This window comes from Pristiophorus japonicus, chromosome 13 (assembly GCF_044704955.1).
Source record: "Pristiophorus japonicus isolate sPriJap1 chromosome 13, sPriJap1.hap1, whole genome shotgun sequence".
Lineage (NCBI taxonomy): Eukaryota > Metazoa > Chordata > Chondrichthyes > Pristiophoridae > Pristiophorus > Pristiophorus japonicus.
The window spans coordinates 66,866,481-66,893,128 of NC_091989.1; the positions used below are offsets into that span (position 1 = coordinate 66,866,481).

At 46.9% G+C, this 26,648-nt stretch overlaps 1 pseudogene; it reads right to left on the reverse strand.

Annotated features, from left to right (window-relative positions):
• Window positions 1-24,264: 24,264 nt before the first annotated feature.
• Window positions 24,265-25,577, reverse strand: LOC139278028 (ATP-sensitive inward rectifier potassium channel 8 pseudogene; annotated as a pseudogene).
• Between the last annotated feature and the right edge of the window lie 1,071 nt (window positions 25,578-26,648).

Here is a 26,648-nt window from a genome sequence, read left to right on the forward strand (position 1 = left end):
ACTTGCCCAGTCGCTGAATTCCACGGGAAAAATTATGCCTTCCCGCAGAAGCCGGTCCAGTTCATGTTCAACCTTTTCCCTCATCACATAAGGCACAGCTCTAGCCTTGTGATGGTCTGGCATCCTGTGTGATGTAGATTTTAACTTTAGCCCCTTTGAAGGTGCCCACATCTGGCTGAAAGAGATGTTCAAAACGACTTAGAACTGTTGAGCAGGAGGTCCGTTCCTCTGATGACATGGCGTGAACATCATCCCATTTCCAATTTAGTTTTGCAAGCCAGCTTCTCCCCAACAGTGCTGGGAGATCTCCGGGGACAATCCACAGGGGAAGTCGGTTCACCGTCACTTTGTGTGTGACTGAGAGCATGGCGCTGCCAAGGACTGGGATGATTTCTTTAGTATAGGTCCTTAGTTTGGTGTCGATCCTTGTGAGTTTTGATCTGTTGCTTTTGTGCGGCCACAACTGTTCAAATTGTTGGACGCTCATGAGAGATCGACTAGCTCCCGTGTTCAGTTCCATGTTGACGGGTATCCCGTTGAGTAGGACCTTCATCATTATTGGAGGCGTCTTGTTGTAAGAACAGTGGACATTGATCGTGTTGACCCGCTGTACCCCAGCGTCCCGGGCACTGTCCCCACCGTCTTCTGGTCCACTTTCCGACCCTCCCGATTCGTATACCAGCCGAGCTGCTGTTTTTCTGCGCATGCAAGCCAGATGCCCTGTATAGTTGCAGCTTCTGCAAACAGTATGCTGAAATTGACACCCCCTTGTTGAGTGCCTTCCCCCACATCTCCAGCACAGACCGCTTCCATTGTTTCTGAAGGATGAGCTGTGTCTGGCTGATCTCTCTTGAGCTTCTCTCAGTCTGTGGTTGATTGCTCACATTGTGGGTTGATGAGGTGCGAACGGCTGTTCATGCAGCCCTTGATGGCTTCTGGCGCCACTGCCTGCTGTTGAAAGCCTGCTCTCCTGCCTTTGTCTGTGTGTGCGGGTAGCGGCTCATTTCACGCTGTGAACCCCTTGTTCCGATGTTTCATTAGTTGTCGTACCCGCAGTATATTTCAACCTTGTTTCTTCTTCTCCTGCCAAGAATGTCTGTGCGACCAGTGCTGCTGCTTCTAGGGTCAAGTTGTTAGTCTCTATGAGCTTTCAGAATATGCCTGCATGGCCTATTCCTTCAATAAAAAAGTCTCAGTACTTCTCTCCTTAGTTCATCGGAGAACTCATAAGCTAGCCAGCCTCCGAAGTTCCGCCACAAAGTCGGGTATGCTCTGGCCCACACAGCGTCTGTAATTGGTAGAACCTGTGTCTGGCCATGCGTAGGCTGCTCGCTGGCTTCAGGTGGTCTCTCAGCAGTGTGCTCAACTCCTCAAATGACTTGCTTGCTGGTTTCTCGGGTGCCAGCAGGTCCTTCATTAAGGCGTATGTTTTCGAGCCACAGCTGGTCAAGAGGTGGGTTCTTCTCTTGTCTGCCTTATCATCGCCCAACCAATCTTTGGTTACAAAGCTTTGCTGGAGCCTTTCTATAAAGTCCTCCCATTTGTCTCCAGCATTGTATTTCTCATCTGAGCCGTTGGTAGCCATTCTGTGGATTCTGTGATCCTGTAACTTGTCACCACTGTAAAGTCTTGACCTTGCAGTACAGACTTACACGAGGCACATGCTGAAGTCAAGGTCACTCTGGACCTGCACCTTTATTTCACAGCTCTCGAGTCCCGCACTTGCCTGAGACCTGCCTTTATATACCTGTGTGGAACAAGTATGCAGTGTCTCCTGCAAGTGCACCCCTGTTGGTAAAGTATGCTTGTGGTTACAGGTCATATCTAGTTACAGTCATGTATAGCATGGTAAGATACAGTTATATACAGTAGTGTGAGATACATGACAAGCACATCCCAAACACGTGACCTCTACCACCTAGAAGGACAAGGGCAGCAGCTCATGGGAACACCACCACCTACAACTTCCCCTTCAAAATCATGTGGGGTCTGGACAGAGTAGATAGAAACTGTTCCCATTGATAGAAGGGTCGAGAACCAGAGGACACAGATTTCAGATGATTGGCAAAAGAACTAAAGGTGACATCAGAAAAAACTTTTTTATGCAGCGAGTTGTCAGGATCTGGAGTGCACCATCCTCACTTGGAAATATATTGTCGTTCCTTCATCGTCGCTGGCTCAAAATCCTGGAACTCCCTCTCTAACAGCACTGTGGCCTCTGTTCCTCCTTGCTCTCCTCCTCCTCCTCATCCTCCTCAGGTGGTGCAGCCTGACACTGGACTGAGGCTCGAGGTCTGGTTGCAGCACATGGCAGAGCTTTGTGACCACGTCCTTGCTGAAGCGCAGCCTTCAAACACACTGTTCCTCAGTGAAATTGACATAGGAGAAATGCTGCCAGAGTACCTGGGAGGCTGAGGTCTTCAGTTGCCATCCCTGTTGGACCTTCCCCCTCTGTCCACATTTTACTGCCTTTTTCCCTGGCCCTCTCCCTGTTCCTCTCCCTGTCCCTCTCCTTCTCCTTCTCCTGCTCCTTGTCCTTCTCTCTGTCTCTCTCCCTTTCCCTCTTCCTGTCCCTCTCTCTGTCTCTCTCCCTGTCCCTCTTCCTGTCCCTCTCTCTGTCTCTCTCCCTGTCCCTCTTCCTGTCCCTCTCTCTGTCCCTTTCCCTGTCCCTCTCCTTCTCCTTCTCCTGCTCCCTGTCCCTTTCCCTGTTCCTCTCTGTTAAGTATCGAATAACTCCACGAGACTAAGTACGGTGAGCTAGTTTAGGTATGACCTTATTCAGTTTATTTATTCTCAAAGAGAGGATTCAACATGGCTGCCAACATTATATACAGGGCTTGCACGTGTCTGCCAGTGACCATTAGGACTCCGACAGTCGCGCCCTCCGGTGGCAGGTAAAAGCCAGTTAACATATATAACATCATTCCCTCCAAAGTCCCTGGTACATGTTGTATTTACAAGTTGAGACGGTCCGGGGCTTTCCACTCCCTGGTTGATCGTCGCAGTTTGAACCCAAGCTTGGGTGAGTTAGTAGGACCATTGCTGCATTGCGGAGCAGTCGGTCTGACAGGACTGTCGGGGATGGTAGGTTCGTCTTCTTGAATGACACAAGGGTCAACTGATGGTTGGATGTGTGTTGGTTGGTCATAAGAACATAAGAACATAAGAATTAGGAACAGGAGTAGGCCATCTAGCCCCTCGAGCCTGCTCCGCCATTCAACAAGATCATGGCTGATCTGGCCGTGGACTCAGCTCCACTTACCCGCCCACTCCCCATAACCCTTAATTCCCTTATTGGTTAAAAATCTATCTATCTGTGACTTGAATACATTCAATGAGCTAGCCTCAACTGCTTCCTTGGACAGAGAATTCCACAGATTCACAACCCTCTGGGAGAAGAAATTCCTTCTCAACTCGGTTTTAAATTGGCTCCCCCGTAATTTGAGGCTGTGCCCCCTAGTTCTAGTCTCCCCTACCAGTGGAAACAACCTCTCTGCCTCTATCTTGTCTATCCCTTTCATTATTTTAAATGTTTCTATAAGATCACCCCTCATCCAGTCTACTCAATCTATCATCATAAGGTAACCCCCTCATCTCCGGAATCAGCCTTGTGAATCATCTCTGTACCCCCTCCAAAGCCAGTATATCCTTCCTTAAGTAAGGTGACCAAAACTGCACGCAGTACTTCAGGTGCGGCCTCAACAATACCCTATACAGTTGCAGCAGGACCTCCCTGCTTTTGTACTCCATCCCTCTTGCAATGTGACCAGCAATTTCTGGCATGGTTTCTGTGTCTTCCACTGTGAAGACCGAAGCAAAATAATTGTTTAAGGTCTCAGCCATTTCCACATTTCCCATTATTAAATCCCCCTTCTCATCTTCTAAGGGACCAACATTTACTTTAGTCACTCTTTTCCGTTTTATATATCTGTAAAAGCTTTTACTATCTGTTTTTATGTTTTGCGCAAGTTTACCTTCGTAATCTATCTTTCCTTTCTTTATTGCTTTTTTAATCATTCTTTGCTGTCGTTTAAAATTTTCCCAATCTTCTATTTATACGCATTGGTTTTTAATTTGATACTCTCCTTTATTTCCTTGGTTATCCACGGCTGGTTATCCCTTCTCTTACCGCCCTTCTTTTTCACTGGATTATATTTTTGTTGAGCACTATGAAATAGCTCCTTAAAAGTCCTCCACTGTTCCTCAATTGTGCCACCATTTAGTCTATGTTTCCAGTCTACTTTAGCCAACTCTGCCCTCATCCCACTGTAGTCCCCTTTGTTTAAGCACTGTACGCTCGTTTCTGACACAACTTCCTCACCCTCAATCTGTATTACAAATTCAACCATACTGTGATCACTCATATCGAAAGGAGCTTTTACTCGGAGATCGTTTATTTTTCCTGTCTCATTACACAGGACCAGATCTAAGATAGCTTGCTCCCTTGTAGGCTCTGTTACATACTGTTCTAAGAAACAATCCCGTATGCATTCTATGAATTCCTCCTCCAGGCTACCCCATGCGATTTGATTTGACCAATCGATATGTAGGTTAAAATCCCCCATGGCTACTGCCGTTCCTTTTTCACATGCCTCCATTATTCCCTTGATTATTGCCTGCCCCACCGTGAAGTTATTATTTGGGGGCCTATAAACTACGCCCACCAGTGACTTTTTCCCCTTACTATCTCTAATCTCCACCCACAATGATTCAACATTTTGTTCATTCGAGCCAATATCGTCTCTCAGAACTGCCCTGATATCATCCTTTATTAACAGAGCTACCCCACCTCCTTTCCCTTCTTGTCTATCTATCTACCCCTGTATGTTTAATTCCCAGTCTTGGCCACCCTGCAACCATGTTTCTCTAATGGTCACCAAATCATACCCATTTGTAATGATTTGTGCCGTCAACTCATTTACTTTACTTTGAATGCTGCGTGCGTTTAGGTAGAGTGTTTTAATCCTAGTTTTTAAACCATGATTTTTAGTTTTGACCCCTCCTGCCACCCCTTTATATTCAGTGGCACTTTTTGTTTTTTGCCTTGGGTTTCTCTGCCCTCCACTTTTACTCATCTCCTTTCTGTCTTTTGCTTTTGTCTCCTTTTTGTTTCCCTCTGTCTCCCTGCATTGGTTCCCATCCCCCTGCCATATTAGTTTAACTCCTCCTCAACAGCACTAGCAAACACTCTCCCTAGAACATTGGTTCCGGTCCTGCCCAGGTGCAGACTGTCATCTTCAATTTGTTCTGGGTTGTCTGTGAAACGCAGTTTGGTTTGGTCGATGTGCTTCTTGCACATTTGGCCATTTAACAGTTTGACTACAAACACACTGTTCCCCTCCTTGGCCAAAACCGTGCCAGCAACCCACTTTGGACCATGACCATAATTCAGGACAAACAGCAATGTCACGTGATACGGCCGTGCGATCGTGGTACCATTGCTGCCATTGCCTTCTGGTTTCGACGTGATCATTGAGATCTGGGTGTGCAAGGGAAAGCCTGGTTTTGAGTCCTCTCTTCATTAACAGCTCGGCAGGAGGGACTCCGGTGAGCGAGTGGGGTCTTGTCAGGTAACTGAGCAGAATGCGGGACAAGCAGGTCTGTAGGGAGCCGTGAGTCACGCGTTTTAGGCTCTGCTTAATGGTTTGGACAGCCCGCTCTGCTTGACCGTTAGACACGGGTTTGAAAGGGGCAGACCTGACATACTTGATGCCATTACGGGTCATAAACTCGTGGAACTCCAAACTGGTGAAGCACGGTCCGTTGTCGGGCAGGCCATGGGTGGAGAACATGGCCCGGAAGCTTTCAATAGTGACTGTGGTTGTGCTGAATGACATGATTACGCATTCAATTCATTTGGAGTAAGCGTCCATTACCACTAAAAACCTTTTGCCGAGAAAGGGGCCGGCAAAGTCTATGTGGATCCTTGACCACGATTTGAATGGCCATGACCACAGACGCGTTACTCAGTTGCATGCAAGTGTTGTACTGATGTACGCATGACTCCAAGTCCGAGTCAATGCCAGGCCACCAAACGTGAGACCTGGCAATGACCTTCATCATGACAATGCCTGGGTGGGTACTGTGTAAATCTCGCACAAAAGTTTCCCTGCCTTTTATTGGCATAACAACACGATTACCCCATAACAGACAATCAGACTGAATAGACAATTCATCTTTGCGGAGGCTATAAAGCTTAATTTCATTCTGCATTTCCCTGGGACTGGCAGACCAATTTCCATTTAGGACACACCTTTTTACGCTTGACAGTACAGGATACTGGCTGGTCCAGGTCCTAATTTGGTGAGCTGTGACGGGTGACCCTTCGCTCTCGAAGGCGTCCATGACCAGCAGCAAGTCTGCGGGCTGCGGGCTGCGGCATTTCCACCCCGGTTGTGGGCAATGGTAGCCGGCTAAGCGCATCAGCAAAGTTTTCGGTGCCTGGTCTGTGGTGGATGACATAATCATAAGTGGATAATGTCAGTGCCCATCTTTGGATGCGGGACGAGGCATTGGTGTTTATACCTTTGCTCTCAGAAAACAATGAAATGAGCGGCTTGTGGTCTGTTGCAAGCTCAAAACAAGACCAAACAGGTATTGGTGCATTTTCCTAACCCCATATACGCATGCTAAAGCCTCTTTCCCTATCATATTATATGCTCTTTCAGCCTTAGACAGACCTCTGGACGCGTATGCAACTGGTTGGAGTTTGCCTGATACATTGGCTTGCTGGAGCACAATCCCGATCCCATATAATGAGGCGTCACAGGCCAGCACTAACCGCTTACATGGGTCATAGTGTACCAGTAATTTATTGGATAATAGCAGGTTCCTGGCCCTCTCAAAGGCTCTGTCTTGAGATTTGCCCCAAACCCAGTCATTACCCTTTCTCAGCAACATGTGCAAGGGTTCCATCAATGTGCTCAAACTAGGTGGAAAGTTACCAAAATAGTTGAGAAGACCCAGGAACGAACGCAGCTCCGTCACACTCTGGGGTCTGGGTGCATTCTTGATGGCCTCTGTCTTCGAGTCCGTAGGTCTGATGCCATCTGCTGCAATCTTTCTCCCTAGGAATTCGACTTCTGGTGCCATGAAAATTCACTTGGAGCGTTTTAGCCTGAATCCCACTCTGTCCAGAAAACGTAGAACCTCTTCCAGGTTGTGCAGGTGTTCGGTGGCATCGCGACCGGCGATCAGGATGTCATCTTGGAACACGACGGTTCTCGGGGCAGATTTCAGCAAACTCTCCATGTTTCTCTGAAATATGGCTGCTGCCGAGCGAATTCCGAAAGGGCACCTGTGATATATAAACAGTGTGTTGATGCACGTCAGTTTTTTCAAGGATTCGATCAGCTCCTGGGTCAAGTAAGCGGAGGTCAGGTCCAACTTGGTGAACGACTTCCCCCCCTGCTAGCGTTGCAAACAGGTCGTCAGCCTTGGGTAACGGGTACTGATCCTGTATCGAGACTCGGTTGATTGTTACCTTGTAGTCGCCGCAGATCCTGACCGTGCCATCACTTTTCAACACCGGGACAATTGGACTGGACTTGACTGGTGATATGATCCCTTCCCGTTGAAGTCTGTCCAGTTCGATCTCGACCTTCTCCCTCATCATGTATGGAACCGCCCGAGCCTTGTGATGGACGGGTCTTGCATCCGGGCCTAGGTGGATCTGCACCTTGGCTCCCGTGAAGTTACCAATGCCTGGTTCGAACAATGAGGGAAACTTGCTCAGCACTTGAGCACACAAAGTGTCATCCACTGATGATAAGGCTTTAATATCGTTCCAGTTCCATTTAATTTTCTCAAGCCAACTCCTGCCGAATAACGTTGGGCCATTGCCTGGAATGATCCACAACGATAAATCCTGCACAACTCCATCATACGATACCTTTACTGCCGCGCTGCCAATGACTGGTATGAGCTGTTTGGTGTAGGTATGAAGCTTCGCATTGATTGGGCTCAGTTTGGGTCTTTTTGCCTTAGTGTCCCACAGCTTTTTGAAAGCCCTCTGGCTCATTATTGACTAACTCACACCTGTGTCCAATTCCATGGATACTGGAACCTCATTTAATTTAATTTCCAGCATTATCGGAGGACTTTTGGTAAAAGAATGTACCCCATACACTTCTTCGTCCTGTACCTCGGGTTGAGTTGCCTGTGCCGCTTGATCCACACTAGATCGATCATCCTCAGCCATGTGGTGTGTCGCAGTACGCTTGCTCGGTTGCGGACACATTCGCTGAAGGTGCCCAATTGTTGCACAGCCTTCGCACACATATTGCTTGAATCGGCATTGATGGGCCCGATGATAGCCCCCGCAACGCCAACAAGGTGAGATTTAATTCACCCCCGATGGCGGACTTTGAGCAATTACAGGTCGTACGAACGCGGACGAGTAGGCCCTGCCATGTGCAGCTCTGCCTGCCGACGATATTATTTTATGCACAGTATTTGCCGGTGAGTTTTGATGCTGGGAAGATATCTGTTTCGAGTTTTCGTCCGTGGACATGCATGCCTGGGCAATCGTGATGGCCCTGCTCAGGTCTAGAGATTCAGCAGCCAGCAGCTTTCAAAGGATGACCCCGTGGCCAATGCCAAGCATGAAAAAGTCTCACAGCATTTCCTCCAATTCAGCTCCGAAGTTGCAGCCCAGCGAGACGTCTCAGATCGGTGACAAATTCCGCCACGTCCTGGCCCTCGGAGCTATTATGTGTATAGAAACGAAATCTCGCCATGATGATGCTTTCCTTCGGTTTAAAGTGGTTCCGAACCAGTGTACACAATTAATCATAAATGTTATCCATTGGTCGAGTCGGTGAGAATAGATTCTTGATAAGGCCACAAATGGTGAGGAGAACCGCCCTGCACTTAATTGCGTTATCGGTTCCTTCCAATCCGTTGGCTACAAAGTACTGGTCGAGGTGATCAGTGAAATTCTCCCAGTCTTCCCTTTCCATGAATCTCTCCAAAATTCCAACAGACATGGTTGCGTGAAAGTTCATATTTTTAACTCGTCACCAATTGTTAAGTATCGAATAACTCCACAAGGCTAAGTACGGTGAGCTAGTTCCGGCATGACCTTACTACAGTTTATTTATTCTCAAAGTGAGGATTCAACATGGCTGGCAACATTATATACACGGCTTGCGCGTGTCTGCCAGTGACCATTAGGACTCCGACAGTCACGCCCTCCGGTGGCAGGTAAAACCCAGTTAATATACATAACACTTTCCCTGTATGTTCTTCTCCCTGTCTCTCTCCCTCTCCCTCTCCCTATCCCTCTCCCTGTCCCTCTCCCTGTCCCTCTCGCTGTCCCTCTCCCTGTCCCACTCCTTGTCCTGCAGGTAGACACCTGGGAATATGACATTTTAGCCATTACAGAGACATGGCTGAAAGAGGGGCAGGTTTGGCAGATCAATATTCCTGGTTACAAGATTTTTAGACAACACAGAGGGGGGGGGGGGTGGTAAAAAGGTGGGGGGAGGGGGGAGGTCGTGGTGTGATTAAAGAAACTATTACAGCGGTGAGGAGGGATGATATATATTAAAGGGATCATCAAATGAGACCATATGGGTCAAATTGAAAAATAAAAAAGGGGTGACCACACTGCTGGGCATGTATTATAGACCCCCAAACAGTGGGAGATAGAGGAACAAATATTTAGGAAAATTTCTGTGAAGTCCAAAAATAATAGGGCAGTAATAGTAGGGGATTTTAACTGTCCTAATATTGATTGGGACAAATATAGTGTGAAGGGTATAGAGGATGTGGAATTTTTTAAATGCATTCAAAAGAAGTTTTTTAATCAGTATGTAACAAGTCCAACACGAGAGGGGGCGGTTTTGGATTTAGTTTTGGGGAATAAAGCTGGGCAGGTTGAAGGAGTATTAATGGGAGAGCACTTGGGTGCCAGTGACCATAATTCAGTCAAATTCAAGTTAGTTATGGATAAGGACAAGAATAGATCTGGAATAAAGGTCCCAAATTGGGGAAAAGCTAACTTTGCTAAGTTGAGGAGTGATTTGGCCACAGTGGACTGGAAACAGCTACTTGTGGGTAAATCAGTGTTGGAACGGTGGGGGAGGGGGGGGGGGAGCATTCAAGGAGGAGATCCAGAAGGCTCAGGCCAAACAAGAAAAATGGTGGGAATAACAATTCTAGAGCCCCCTGGTTGTCTAGGGACTTACAGGGGCAGATAAAGAAAAAATAGGAAGCTTATATCATATACCGACAACTAAATACTATAGAATCTTTGGAGGCATATAGAAAGGTAAGAGGCAAAATTAAAAAGGATATTAGGAATGCTAAGAGAGAGCATGAAAAATTCTTGACTAGTTAAATTAAAGAAAACCCAAAGATGTTCTATAAATATATTAAGAGCAAGAGGATAACTAAAGAAAGGGTAAGGCCTATTAGAGACCATGAAGGTAATCTCGGTGTGGAGTCGGAAGATGTTGGTATAGTTCTTAATGAATACTTTGCGTTTGTTTTCACTAAAGGAAAGGTGCAATGAAGATGCTGCTATTGAGGAGGGGTGTGAAATTCTGGATGAAATAAACATAGTGAGAGAAGAAGTATGAAAGGGTTTAGCAACTTTGAAAGTAGATAAGTCCCCAGGCCCGGATGAAATGCATCCCAGGCTGTTGAACGAAGTAAAAGAGGAAATAGCAGAGGCCTTGACCATTATTTTCCAGTCCTCGTTAGATTTGGGCATGGTGCCGGAGGACTGGAGGACTGCTAATGTGGTACCATTGTTTAAGAAGGGAGAAAGGGATAGGCCGAGTAATTACAGGCCTGTCAACCTAACCTCAGTGGTGGGAAAATTATTGGAAAAAATCCTGAAAGACAGGATAAATCTACATTTGGAAAGGCAAGAATTAATTAGGGACAGTCAGCACAGATTTGTTAAGGGAAGATTGTGTTTGACTAACCTGATTGAATTTTTTGAGGAGGGAACCAGGAGGGTCGATGAGGGTAGTGTGTATATAGATTTTAGCAAAGCTTTTGATAAGGTTCCACATGGTAGACTGGTCACGAAGTTTAAAGCCCATGGGATCCAGGGCAAAGTGGCTAGTTGGATTCAAAATTGGCTTCGAGGTAGGAAGCAAAGGGTAATGGTTGATGGATGTTTTTGTGATTGGAAAGATATTTCCAGTGGGGTTCCGCAGGGCTCAGTACTGGGTCCCTTGCTTTTTTGTGGTATATATCAATGATCTCGATTTGAATATAGGGAGTATGATTCAGAAGTTTGCAGATGACACTAAAATTGGCTGCGTGGTTGATAATGAAGAAGAAAGTCATGGACCGCAGGAGGATATCAATCTACTGGTCAGGTTGGCAGAGCAGTGGCAAATGGAATTTAATTCAGAGAAGTGTGAGGTAATGCACTTTGGGAGGGCTAATAAGGAAAGCGTATACACATTAAGCGGTAGGCTACTTAATAATGTAGATGAACAAAGGGACCGTGGTGTGCTTGTCCACAGATCCCTCAAGGTAGCAGGCCAGGTGGATAAGGTAGTTAAGGAGGCATACAGAATGCTTGCCTTTATTGGCCGAGGCATAGAATACAAGAGCAGGGAGGTTATGCTTAAATTGTATAATACTCTGGTTAGGCCACAGCTGGAGTACTGCATGCAGTTCTGGTCGCCGTATTATAGGAAGGACGCGATTGTACTATAGAGGGTGCAGAGGAGATTTACTAGGATGCTGCCTGGAATGGAGAATCTTAACTATGAGGACAGATTGGTTAGGTTGGGTTTGTTCTCATTGGAACAGAGGAGGTTGAGAGGAGGTGTACAAAATTTTGAGGTGCCTGGATATAGTGGATAGCAAGGGTTTATTTCCCTTGGTGGAGGGGTCAATTACGAGGGGGCATAGTTTTAAGGTGGTTGGTGGAAGGTTCAGAGGGGATTTGAGGGGTGGCTTCCTCACGCACTGGGTTGTGGGGGTCTGCAACTCACTGCCTGGAAGGGTGGTGGATGCAGAAACCCTCACTACATTTAAAAGGTGCTTGAATGGGCACTTAAAATGCTGCAATGTGTAGGGTTACAGATCTAGAGCTAGTAGGTGGGATTAGTCTAGATAACCTCTTGGTGGCTGGCGCAGATACGATACTAAGTACTTCAGGGAATCGAATATGGCCAAGGTGATATCCTGGACTAGTTTCGATCGCCTGGAATCGGAGAGGATTTTTCCCAGATTTTCTTTCCCCAGTTGGCCTGGGTTTTTGCCTCTCCCAGGAGATCACATGGTTCCAGTTGGGGCGGAGTGTAGAATGTTTCGGTGCAAGGGGCGTCGCAGTTGTGTGGGGCAGACTGGTTGGGCTGCGTACTCTTTACTTTTCCGCCATTGTTCATAGGTTTACATGTAACCTTCAGGGCTGCTGACTGAGAGTCGTGCAGCTCTTTGTCAGCCGGCATGGACACGATGGGCCGAAATGGTTTCCTTCTGCGCTGTAAATTTCTATTTTTCCCTGTCCTGCTCTCTGTCCCATTCCCTGTCCTGTTCTCTGTTCCTCTCCCTATCATTCTCTCTGTCCTTCTCCCTGTCCTTCTCCCTGTCCTACTCCCTGTCCTACTCGCTGTCCCTCTCTCTGTCCCTCTCCCTGTCTCGCTCCCTGCCTTTCTCTCTGCATTTGTCTCTGTCCTTGTCTCCGCCTAAGTAACCTCCGATGATGACGTCGAAGCAGGAGTTCGAGTGCCAACACAGCCCCCATGAATCTATATAAATGTTGTGGTTTCAAATCTGTCCTCAATGATACAAGGGAATAGATAGGAGGCAGAACAGTCCTTGAAGTGAAAATTTGTTGAAATCTGTCTACTAGCCACTCTGCTTATGTGTTCGCAAGCTGCAAAGATTAATGGCCGACAAAAATTGTTTGTTAAGATGGCACCTTTAAACACCGACTCCCGACTGTGACTCAACAGCTGAAGCTATCGTTGTCAGTGCCAGGCCGTAAATGAGGAGGCATGACCAAATTTAGCTTCCGGGATGGTAAGTGGGCACTGCGTACATTTGTCAATTATAAGGAAATTAGGTCCGCTTATGGAAACAACCAATGACACTAGACCCGAGAAAATATCTCGCATAAAACCCAAAAGAACGTGACAACAGGTCTATGAGGATAGTATGCTAAGCCATGATGAAGAGGGGAGATAGCCTCCATAATATATTAAATGATTTACAGCTGAAAAATACTTACAACAATAATATATTGTGTTTAATTTTATTGTTTTCTTAGTTCAGGTACAGCAGATATTTTCTATAAAAACATTTCACAGGCGAGCAGTACAATTAACATGGATATAATTGTCAACTATTGCTATGGAACAGCTATTCGGACATTAATTTCTCCAGGCTGTGACAATAACTTATATTAAAACACTAGTTATGTTTAAATATGGTACCAGTAATTTGTATGTGGCACTAACTAGATCCTTTTTTCAACACAAATGTTCTATCATTCTCAATTTTGAAAGGAGTTATTTGTGATAAATTAGTTCTAAATAAGGCTGATTTTTCCAAAGAAGTTGTTGGCATGCTTAATGTTAACATTTTTCACTAACAGGATCCAATTTTGTCAGGAATTTGAAAAAATAATTTTTTTTAATGAAAATATGCACAAATTGCAGAGTTCTGACAAGTACACGATGAGCTGTCTCAATATCCCCAAAATTGGCACTAGCAAGTAAATAAGATCATTTAAAAAAACATATTGCTTGCAATATATACACATGTATAATAGAAAGAGTCATTCAGAGTTTGAACACGACATCAATTTTTTAATGACTTGTATTAATTTAGTGCCATTCACGATCCCAGGGCATCACAATGCACTTTACAGCCAATGAAACATTTTTGAAGTGAAGTCACTGCCATAATAATGGCACGGTATTATTATTAATTCAGTCAATGAAATGAAACAGCACAAGAGGCTTTGGGATCTCATTACTGCAGACAAAGGTTATAAGCAGCTTGAAAAAAAATTGTACATAATAGGTGTACAGAAAAGAAAAGCAGATGCTCAATCACATTGTCACAGATTACTGTATTTTTTCCCATTGGATCTGAGTGAGTAGCTACAACAGATTAGGGTCCCCCCGCCACACCGAGAACTCATGCCAGAGTTGAGGCATGTCAGCTGTGGCTCAGTGGCTAACACGCTTGCCTTTGAGTCAGAATGCTGTGGGTTCAAGTCCCGCTCCAGAGACTTGAACACAAAAATCTAGGCTGACACTTCAGTACTGAGGGAGTGCTGCACTGTCGGAGGTACTGTCTTTTGGATGCAATGCTAAATCTCCGGTGAATGTAAAAGATCCCGTGGCACTATATCGAAAATCCCCTGGTCAAAATTTATGCCTCAATCAACATTACTAAAAAAAAACAGATAATCTGGTCATTATGACATTGCTGTTTGTGGGATCTTGCTGTGCGCAAATTAGCTGCCGTGTTTCCTACATTATAACAGAGACTACACTTCAAAAGTACTTCAGTGGCTGTAAAGCACTTTGGGATGTCCTGAGGTCATGAACGGCACTATAGAAATACGTCTTTCTTTCTTACTTTGCTCTTTCAGTGAACACAAACTTAACTAAAAAGAAATAATTTCCATTTATATTGTATATTTTATAACCTCACGACATCCCAAAGCGTTTTACAGCCAATGAATTACTTTTGAAGTGTATTCAATGTTGTAAAATAGAAAGCATGGTAGCCAGTTTCCACACAGCAACTCCTACAAACAGCAATGTGATTTAATAATATTGGTTGATGTTGGATAAATATTGGCCCAGACTGTTATGTATTTAACCATTTTGCAATGACATAGTCATGTACACTGTACCTGTACCCTAGAAATACACACCCTGACCACAGGGGGTGAATTTGCGGGAGACACTGGGGATCCCACCCAGGATCCACACTCCTTGGTCCTGGCAATAAAAGGTGAAGGTCACAGAGTGACCATGTCTGATATATCCATGCCTCGTGTAAGTTTGTAGTAAGGTGCAGGGACGCCACATTTAGCGACGAGAAACGGGAATCACCGAACCATGAGGATGGCCACCGGTGGCACAGAGGAACGTTACTGTGTGGGTGAAGACTGGGATGACTTCGTGGAAAGACTCCAGCAGAGCTTTGTCACAAAGGACTGGCTGGAAGAGACAGCGGCTGACAAGCGGAGGGCGCATCTACTGACCAGCTGTGGACCACAGACGTATGCGCTGATGGAAGACCTGCTTGCACCCCAAAAGCCGGCGGACAAGTCTTTTGAAGAGCTCAGCCAGCTGATCAGTGAGCATCTCAAGCTGGCGAGTAGCATACACATGGCCCGGCACCAGTTCTACTCTCACCGGCGTTGGGAGGGACAAAACGTCTCGGACTTCGTGGCGGAACTGCGGCATTTGGCCAGTCTCTGTAAGTTCTCCGATGTCTGCAGGGGGGGAGATGTTAAGGGACTTTTTCATCGAGGGCATTAATCATGCCGGCATTTTCAGGAAGCTCATAAAGACTAAGGACTTGACTTTAGAAGGGGCGGCGTTGATAGCTCAGACCTTTATGGCAGGGGAAGAGGAGACCAAGCTAATTTACTTGCACAGCCCTGGTCCAAACGTGGCAATGGACCAGGGAGTTAACATGGTGAACGCGGCTTGGGACCCCGCAGGCAGGCAAGGGCATTTCGAAACCGCCCAGGCAGCAACAGGCTCTAGGATGGGCCCGCAACAAGGACAATGGAAAGAGGATCGGCAATTAACGCCAGCTCGAGGAACAATGCGTCCCGTGATGGGACCATTAACACCCACCATCAGAGTGCTTAGAAACAGCCAAATGGGCAATCAGAGAGGAATGCCTGGTAATAGTCCTTTTGTTAACAGCAATCTCAATCTCAGCTTATGCTGGAGGTGCGGGGGTAGACACACTGCGAAAAGCTGCAGGTTCCAGCAATATACCTGTAGGATTTTTAATGTCAGTGGACACTTGTCAGGATGTGCAAAAAGGCAGTAGCGAGGCTAATCTGTGAGACAGAGGAACCAGACGAGGGGTCTGCAATGCAGGATGAGGCCTGGGGTAAAGCCATAGATGCTGAAGTTCAGCGGGTTCATGTGGCTGACGTCCACAGCTCATGCACTAAAATGCCACCCATGTTGATGAAAATCATACTGAATGGCATCCTGGTGCACATGGAGCTGGATACGGGAGCTAGCCAGTCTCTCATGAGCGTCCAAAAATTTGAGAGACTATGGCCACACAGAGCTAGCAGGCCCAAACTGGAACACATTGAGACGCAGCTACGGACATACACCAAAGAGATCATCCCAGTGCTGGGCAGTGCAAACTTGGTGGTAACACATAATAGATTACAGAACCAGCTGCCACTCTGGATCGTTCCAGGAAATCGCCCCGCACTTTTGGGGACGAGTTGGCTAGCTGAGATGAATTGGAAACGGGGGATGTGCACGCCATTTCAAACGTGGAGCGAAGTTCATGCTCACAGGTCCTGCAAAAATTCAGGTCACTGTTTCAACCTGGTGTCGGAACGTTCAAGGGCACTAAAGTAGTGATACGCATCACTCCGGACGCCAGACCAGTGCACCACAAAGCCAGAGCGGTGCCGTATGTGATGCGTGAAAAAATTGAATGTGAACTGGTCAGGCTGCTCAGAGAGGGCATAATTTTGGCCGTTGACTTCAGTGATTGAGTAAGTCCCATCATTCCCGTCCTCAAAGCAGATGGCTCGGTTAGGACTTGTGGTGACTACAAAGCTACCATCAATCGAGTATTGCTGCAAGACCAATACCCGCTTCCGAGAGCAGAGAACCGTTTTGCCACACTGGCAGGTGGCAAGCTGTTCACGAAGTTGGACCTCACTTCGGCCTAGATGACTCAGGAACTGGCTGAAGAATCCAAGCTTCTGACCACCATCACGACACACAAGAGATTATTTGTCTACAACAGGTGTCCGTTTGGCATTCGTTCGGCAGCAGCCATCTTTCAGAGAAACATGGAAAGCTTGCTCAAATCCATTCCTGGAACGATCGTATCCCAAGACGACATTATCATAGCGGGTCGAGACACCGAAGAACACCTCCACAACTTGGAGGAGGTGCTATGCCGATTGGATTGGGTAGGCTTGCGGCTGAAAAAGGCCAAGTGTGTGTTTTTGGCCCCAGAGGTCGAGTTTTTGGGCAGGAGAGTTGCTGTAGACGGGATCCGACCCACTGAATCAAAAATGGAGGCGATCCGCCGGGTGCCCAGGCCCAGCAACACGTCGGAGTTGCGATCATTCCTGGGACTCTTGAACTATTTTGGGAACTTCCCGCCGAACTTTATCACATTGTTGGAGCCATTACACATGCTCCTGCGTAAAGGTTGTGAATGGTTTTGGGGGGGACTGTCAAGAACAGGCTTTCAATAAGGTGAGGAACCTGCTGTGTTCCAACAAACTGTTGACTTTGTATGATCCCTGTAAAAAACTGGTCTTAATATGTGATGCGTCATCCTACGGGGTTGGGTGTGTGTTGCAGCAGGGTAATGATGACGGCCGACTCCAATCGGTGGCTTACGCCTCCAGGACGCTCTCCCAGGCAGAGCGTGGATACGGCATGGTCAAGAAGGAAGCACTCGCGTATGTTTACGGTGTGAAAAAAATGCACCAATACGTTTTTGGTAGACAGTTCGACCTAGAGACAGACCACAAGCCGTTAACATCCTTGTTGTCCGACAGCAAGGCTGTCAACACCAATGCGTCAGCTCGCATACAGCGCTGGGTCCTCACGCTGGCTGCATATGACTACACCATACGGCACTGCCCAGGCACCAAAAATTGCGCTGACGCGCTCAGCAGGCTCCGACTGGCCACCACCAAGGGGGCGTCGGAGCAGAGCGCCGAGGTGGTCATGGCTGTTGAGGCTTTTGACACTGCGGGCTCCCCCATCACAACCCGCCAGATCAAACTCTGGACCAACAGGGATCCCCCCTCCTATCCATGATAAAGAAATGTGTCCTGACTGGGGATTGAGCGCCCGCACACAGGGCGTGCCCCGAGGAAGTCAGACCGTTTCAGAGACGGATGGATGAGCTCTCCATCCAAGCCAACTGCCTGCTATGGGGCAGCCGTGTAGTCATGCCCCAGAAAGGAAGGGAAGCGTTCATCAGGGAACTCCACAGCGAGCACTCTGGCATCGTGTTAATGAAGGCCATTGCCAGGTCACATGTATGGTGGCCGGGGATTGACTCAGACCTGGAACACTGGGTTCGCAGGTGCACGACATGTGCCCAGCTGGGCAATGCCCCCAGGGAGGTCCCACTCAGCCTGTGGCCCTGTCCACCAGACCATGGTCACGCATTCACGTAGACTATGCGGGCCCGTTCATGGGGAAAATGTTCCTGATCGTTGTCGATGCATACTCGACGTGGATCGAGTGCATCATATTGAACTCGTGCACGCCATCCATCACCGTGGAGAGTCTGCATATGGTTTTCGCGACCCATGGCTTGCCGGACATCCTGGTCAGCGACAATGGCCTGTGTTTCACCAGCCATGAATTCCAGGAGTTTATGTCGGGCAATGGTATCAAGCATGTTCGGACAGCGCCGTTCAAGCCGGCTTCCAATGGCCAGGTGGAACGGGCGGTCCAAGTCATAAAACAGGGCATGCTACGCATCCAAGGACCCTCCCTTCATACCGCCTATCGCGCCTCTTGCTGGCCTACAGGTCCCGCCTGCACTCGCTCATGGGAGTCCCGCCAGTGGAACTCCTCATGAAACGCACGCTCAAGACGTTGCTGTCCCTATTCACCCAGCCCTGGCAGACATTGTTGAGGGCAAGCGCCAGTCCCAAACTGAGCTCCATGATCGAAACTCAAGGGGGAGGTGTATAGAAACAGATGACCCTGTATTTGTTCTTAACCATGCTTTGGGACCCAAGTGGCTTGAGGGCACCGTAATTGGCAAAGAAGGAAATAGAGTCATGGTGGTCCGACTAAACAATGGGCAGATATGCCGCAAACACTTGGACCAAGTAAAGAAAAGGTCAGCATAGACATGGAGGAACCTGAAGAAGAGCATGAGATGGCACCCACACCACTGCCAACGGACAAGCAACAAAGACCGTCCTCAGCATGCACAGTCCCTGCGGCCAGGCCGGACAGGCCGAATCACCTCAAGAGACAGAGATGTGTGCCGAGGCTCAGCCAGAAGAGCCACAACTGCGGCGCTCCACGAGAGAGCGTCGACCACCTGACAGACTTAACCTCTGAAACAAAAAGACTTAAGGGGGGAGGTGATATCATGTATTTAACCATCTTGCAATGACATAGTCATGTAACTATAACTCATGTACACTGTACCTGTACCCTAGAAATGCACACCCTGGCCACAGGGGATGAACTTGCGGGAGACACTCCTCACCTGGGTTTCCAGGTATAAAAGGGGAGGTCCCGCCGAGGGTCCACACTCCTTGGTCCTGGCAATAAAAGGTGAAGGTCGCAGTGACCGTGTCTGATATATCCATGCCTCGGGTAAGTTTGCAGGGACACCACACGGACAACACCTCAAAGGGCAGTCAGGGCTTCAGTCGGTTGTGCATCTCAACCAAAAGACTGCATCTCCAACCGTGCAGCATCCCCTCAATATTTCAATGGCATGTCAACCAATACTTTGTGCTGAAGTCACTGGAGTGGGACCTGAACCCACAACCTTCTGACACAGAGACAGGAGTGCTACCACTGATCCAAGGCTGACAATTAGAAGAGGAATGTGAAATCTTACTTCAGCATGGTAGGGAAAGATAGGGGTGATTAGGCTAAATATATTATCCCTACCAAACAGTGCTGTGCACATCACTATATAAATCCGCAATGGAATTTTCTGCCTCAGAGAGCTGTGGAAGCTGAGACATTGAATAAATGTAAGACAGAAATAGACAATGTCTAAACAATAAGGGGATAAGGTGTTATGAGGAGCGGGCGGGGAAGTGGAGCTGAGTCCATGATCAGATCAGCCATGATCTTATGGAGCAGGCTCGAGGGGCCATATGGCCTACTCCTGTTCCTATTTCTTATGGGTTCTGATGTTAACTTTCCTAAATAAATAGATAAATAACAATAAATAGCAATATTTTGACTAGCACAGTAACTTCTGGACTACTGTCTAAAATAGAGCAGTGCACTGAAAATAGTATACTAAGCAGTAAAAACATTTGGTTAAACATGTTTGATTTGATTGAGACCCCATAATGAAGATTTGAGCTTCATTATAATAAGAGTAATAACTTTTATTTATAGTGCCTTTAACGTAGTAAAACATCCCGAGGCACTTCACAACAGTGTTACAAGGCAAAACATTTGACATTGAGCCACAAAAGAAGAAATTAAGTCAGATGACCAAAAGCTTGTTTAACGAAGCGTCTTAAAGGAAGAAAGAGAGGTAGAGAGGCGGAAAGCTTTAGGGAGGGAGTTCCAGAGCTTAGGGTGCAGGCAGCTGAAGGCACGGCCAACGATGGTTGAGCAGTTATAATGAGGAATGTTCAAGAGGCCAGAATTTTAGGAGCGTAGACATCTTGTGGGGTTGTGACGCTGAAAAAGATTACAGAAATAGACAGGAGCGAGACCATGGAGTGATTCATAATCCATGTCCTTCCGGCAAGGTTCAAAAGAGTAAAGGAGAAGGTGAGGTAAACTATAATTAACTGACTAAATTACTTCTAGCTCAAATTTTAAAATACCTTTAAATTGTAGGAAGATGGAAAGGTTGAAAGAAGTAAAGATTGCCACAGTTTGGAGGTCCTTGGAGGGAATAAATTAGAATAGAAGACTGTACAATGTCTTAATTTGAACACAAATTGGATGTAGAGAGGATGAATATGTAAAATAGTGTATTGGAGCTTAGAAGGAAACTAGTAAGGAAAGTTCTGATCATATTAATATCAATAGATTAAAGAGAAGAAAGTTTGGGATGGAGGAAGAGTTTAGAAGTTAGAGGCGAGGAGAAAGGTGCTAAAGAGTTTTCCAAGAACATGAGAGAAGGGTTGAAGTCTTTAATGGGTTGGCTATTTGGACTTTATTGAAAGTTAGAAATTCTTCAAGAGAAAAAGATGTGTTTGGTAAGAAAAAGGAAAATGAGCTTCTTTGAGGCAACTGTAACGATGGAGGAAATGAAGGGAGATCCATTTCAGATCAAAGGAGAAAGTGAAACCCAGAGTGTTAATAGATGAAGAAGCACTAAGAGTGAAGCCATCCAAGATAGCTGTTGGTCATACTGGTCAATGATATGAAGAAACTGTGTCCTTGAGGAAGTAAGACAATCATAAAGTTCATTGCTCCTTGGAGGTAATGGAGGAGATTGAGGAAGTGGGGTCAATTTTGACTCTTGGGAGCACTGGCTTAACATTGAGGCACTGACCTCAGTTACATTGGACTGATGGGCAGCCAAACGGGCAATTCGGCACAGTTTGATGGATTGAGACTACCCTTTATTGGGCCACCCAGGCCACCAGCAAGGTCAATGCAAGGGGGGGTGGGGGTGGGGAAGAGTCACGATCGCAGAGGGTGGGGGAACCGGAGCGGGCCAGAATAGTTTGGTGGGGCCTGGTTCTCGCAAAAATAATTCCAATCTTACTTTGTTTTGGGTTCTTCGGTTCCATCGCCCGTGGAACTGGTCGGACTGTGCCCAGCGCAGGTTCCGAACAGTTCCGACCAAAAAGGCAATTGGGGTACTCCGGGCATCCACTTTCAAAATGTTTCTGCTTGATCCTCAGAATTAGCTGGGCGGTAAGGCTACTGACCCAATTTTGAGGCCATTACCATCCCTGTAATGCAAGGCGCTACAAGTAAGAATCAACCCCACTGATTCAACCACTGCATTAAGAGAGGAAAGACAGTGAGAATACTGATGGCAGGCAATGGAGTATTAAGAATACATGTGTTCATACTATATTTTGGCTGTATCATAAATCACCTATACAAAGTGTCAAAAGTATGAAAAAAAGGAAAATACACAGTCATTCCCTGCTGTTTTTCTTTTGCAACCTTGAGGAACAGCCATGATTTTACAAGCATCTGCCAATCTATAAGCACTTGTTCTCTAGATGGCCTTCGGATGTGTCTATTTACAGCCAACTTACACACAGTTTGATATTAGCAGCATAATAATCCACTCTAGGTTACATGGTGTAACACCGCTGTATTTACAAATCAGCATAGCCTCCGAATTACCGCAACCAGCTACGCAGATCTGCTCGCAAAGTGTTTTCAAGTACTGTGTTAAAGGAGGTATTTATAATTCCTGGGAGGAGGCAATTGAGCAGAAATGTATTTGAAGTACTACCTTCGCCAGGGTTTGAAATAGTAAAAAAAAAGTCATGTTCAGGGTGACGTTTACTTTTTAGCTTTCTAGCACATCTCAAACAAAGAGCCAGATAACACAGCTGTAATGGTTTTATAGTGGTGCTTTAGTTGGAAAATTGGTGTCACACTTTAATATTTATAACTTATCACATGCTCAGGCATAATGAGCCAATTCTCCTTCATACCCAACAGCTATGGACAGTTTAATGATTATTTGAACTCTGCCTCAACAATAAACAGCTTGCTGAATATTAAATCACCAGATGCTTTGAAATCTTTATGGGTCTTTGTTCACTAGTGTCTCCACTCCTTTTATTTTTAATGGGTATATTTGAGTGACAAGAGTCGCACAGCAGCATTGTTTATATGTTACTTGCTCTAAGACTTGAGATGCTTCTCAGCATGCATTATAAACATATGAACCGATCTCCGAAAGCACTACTCCCAGTGAGCCAGCGCATGCAATCTATTATAACCTAGGTCTATATGCCCTTACTGTAACCATCCTTCACAATTCCAGCAGAGTCAGGGAAGATCCCTGCTCATAAAAAGGTCTATCTCCCTCTCCCTTCTGCTTGTTGCTGTCTTGCCCCTTTCAAAAGGCTTTCTGTGCCTCTGCCTTAGACATAAGAATGTAAGAATTAGGAGCAGGAGTAAGCCATACAGCCCTTTGAGCCTGCTCAGCCATTCAATATCATGGCTAATCTTCGACTTCAACTCCACTTTCCCGTCCAATCCCCATATCCCTTGATGCCCCTAGAGTCCAAAAATGTGTCTCGGGCTTGAATATACGCAATGACTGAGCATCCACAGCCCTTTGGAGTAAAGAATTCCAAAGATTCATAACCCTCTGAGTGAAGAAATTCCTTCTCAGTCTTAAATGGCCAACCCCTTATCCTGAGACTATGCCTCCTAATTCTAGACTCTCCAGCCAGGGGAAACAACCTCTCAGCATCTATCTTGTCAACTCCCTCAGAATCTTAGAAATTTCAATGAGATTACCTCTCATTCTTCTAAACTCCAGAGAGTAGAGGCCTAATCTACTAAATCTCTCCTCATAGGACAAATCTCTCATCCCGGGAATCAATCAAGTGAACCTTTGTTGCTCCGCGTCAAGGGCAAGTATATCTTTCCTCAGGTAAAGCCCCTCCTCCCTTGAGTATCCGTCTCCTTTGCTTCTTGCAGGAACATCTCTCTCTTCCTCCAAATCATACGCTGTGCTTGCTGGGCTTGGAGCAAGTGTGAAAAAAAAAACATAGGAATAAGATCAGCAGTTTATTTAGACAATTTATTTCAGCAGAACGAATTAAAGGGAGATAAATGAAATCCAAATTAAAGAATTTCCAAGACGCTGTAAACTGGGAAGCAGAGCAGAGGCAAGACGTAGGCCCGGGCACAGGGTGGGGCAAAGGCAGTGTGGGGCTGGGGAATGGTGTAAGGGTGAATGGCAGGAGGAGAGGCACCTGGTGAGTACAAGCTCCAGAATGTATAGTGCCAGCTACAACAAAAATAAAAAGCTGCTGAAAATTGTGCAGCAGTGACACCAACATAGCAAAATGGCAGCTGAAATGTCCCCTTGAGCCTATTGCAGTTAACTGATTGGTGGCTGACCTGTGCCACCGCTTGCGCCTCATTGGCCGACAGTCCTGTCAATAAAAGACATGAGGCCAATGAAATCCAAGACAAATGACAGACAGCCACCGACAATACTTGGCAACATTCTATACATACGATTTGCTTAATATCCAACAGAGAAACAAAGCTCTGCACTTCTGATTGCTGAAGTGTGTTCTCAGTCACATTCTGGTGTAATCTGAGCGCAGATAGGACAATTAATATCAAAGTAAAGACCCTAGCAAGAGAATTCTCTTTGAAAACTCGTTAGTGAGTTGGTCTGAATTGGTCTCAGAAACACTGAACGCGTTCACTTGGCTCACTCTGCAAAATGATTTGCTGTACTTGATCTCTCGACTGACTTATGTTGGAATGAATCAGTACTCCGTGGTTTCGGCCGTAAAAAACTGCACTTTGTTTAAGAAAGAGGAGTTGTTCCTTCTCATTGAGTTGTTCCGCCTCATCGAGCTGCGCTTCCTCAGGGAGTTCTGGTGGGAGAGCTCGCTCTTCTGCAGGGTCTGGATCAGGATGGACGGCTTCTCGTCCAGTTCTCGGGCAGTGCAGCGCGGGGTGGCCACTTTGATCCTGTTGCCAAACTTGGAATAATCCACCGAGTAGGTGCCGTCCTCCTCGGTGGCCAACGGGACGAAGCGGTAGCCCCACAGGATCTCCTCGGCGATGTAGGAGGTCCTGGCCTGGGTCGTGATGCCCGTGGTCTCCACCACCCCTTCCAGTATGACAATCACCTCCAGGGTCTGGTTCTGGAGGTCACTGGCCGAGATCTCGTACAGGGGGCTGCGCTTGTCGATAACGTGGCAGATGGTGAGCGGGGACACCAGGAAGATGCTGTTGGTGTCGATTGGGTTGTCCACCAGGATGTCGATCTGGTGGACGGGGATGACCTCTCCCTCGGTGGTGGTGGTCTTCTTCACCACCTGCATCCTGACCGAGGCGCTGATGATCATGCTCTTCCTCAGGTCGCCCACCCTGAACATGAAGCACAGTTTGCCGTTCCTCAAGCCGATGACGGCGTGGCGACTGAAGATCAGGGTCTCGGCCCGGCGGTGGGCCTGGGCGGTCTTCATGAAGATGCAGCCCAACATGACGGCGTTGATGATCAGGCCGGAGATGTTCTGCACGATCAGCCCGGTGATGGCCGTGGGACACTCCTCGGTGATCATCCTGCCCCCGAAGCCGATGGTGACCTGCACCTCGATGGAGAAGAGGAAGGCCGAGGTGAAGGAGCGCACTTTGGTCACACACGGCTCCACCACCGGGCTCCGGTAGTGGTCCAGGTCGCCGTGGGCGAACGCCAGCAGCCACCACATCATGGCGAAGAGGAGCCAACTGCAGAGGAAGGACATGGTGAAGATGAAGAGGGTGTAGCGCCACTTCAGGTCCACCAGGGTGGTGAAGACATCCTGCAGGAAGCGGCCCTGCTCCCGAATGTTCTTCTGAGCCGCGTTGCAAGCACCGTTCTTGGCGATGAAGCGAGCTTGGCGTGGCCGGGCGGTGTAGCGGGGCTGCCGGACATTCTCAGCCGCGATTCGGGCCAGAATATATTCCTCTGGGATGATGCTCTTCCTGGCCAACATTCTGGGAGCATAGTCCTGGGTCTACACAGGCAGCGTGGAAAACCGGACTGCCCTCCTACTCTGGTTCCTGGTGGAGTTGCCCAAAGGTCTAGCTGATTAAGACAAGCATTGGGCGGCTGCAGTCGTTTTCTGAACACCCATTGCTGGATAATCTCAATTCAGGATTAAATGACTGTAGGAAATAAAATGAACGGGGAAATGTTACCTCCTCGTACGATGATCCATTGGGTATGTCAGGACGGACGCACCAGGGTTTTTGTAATCTAAGGCTGAGGCTGTCACACACTAATACTTGCTCGGTTGTTCCACTCAATTTTTTTTTGTGTGGGTGGGCAGGTTACTTTTGCAGATCAGCACATTTTCCACACTTTCTCCGCGCTGCGGCCATAAACTTTCTGACGTGGATGGGCGGAACTCCCGCCTGCCTTTGTCAGAAAGAGCCTGACTTAAATTAACACTCCAGGCAGGATAGGCGCGGCATACTCCAGCTTAAATCGCAATTACAAACACCCAGCGTCTTTCCCCTTAACACGACACAGACAGCCAACCTTGGTCGTCGATGTTGACAACAACAAGAAAGATTGAACAAGTCCCTGTTAAGTTTATTTTGTTTTAAAACATTCTCAGAATCTAATCATCCTTTGTGCTAAGTTTGAAACTTTGGACCAATGAGTAGACGTATATATGCACTTTTGAAATACGGCTTTATGCCAAACTGGAGTTATGCTGCACCCAAGATGAACTCGGCTTAGTGCGAGAAAGAAAGACTTGGATTTATATAGTGCCTTTCACAACCACCTGATGTCCCAAAGTGCTTTACACCCAATGAAGTAATATTTGGAACTGTAGTCATAATTTTGTAATATAGGAAATGCAGCAACCAATTTGTGCACAGCAAGCTGCCACAAACAGCAATGTGATAATAACCAGATGATCTGTTTTCAGTTTTGACACGGTTGACAATTCCATCCTCCCCCAACGCCTCTCCACCATCATCCAGCTGGGTGGGACTGCACTTGTCTGGTTCCATTCTTATCTATCGAATCACCTGTAATGGCTTCTCTTCCTATCCTGCATCATTACACGGCGTCAG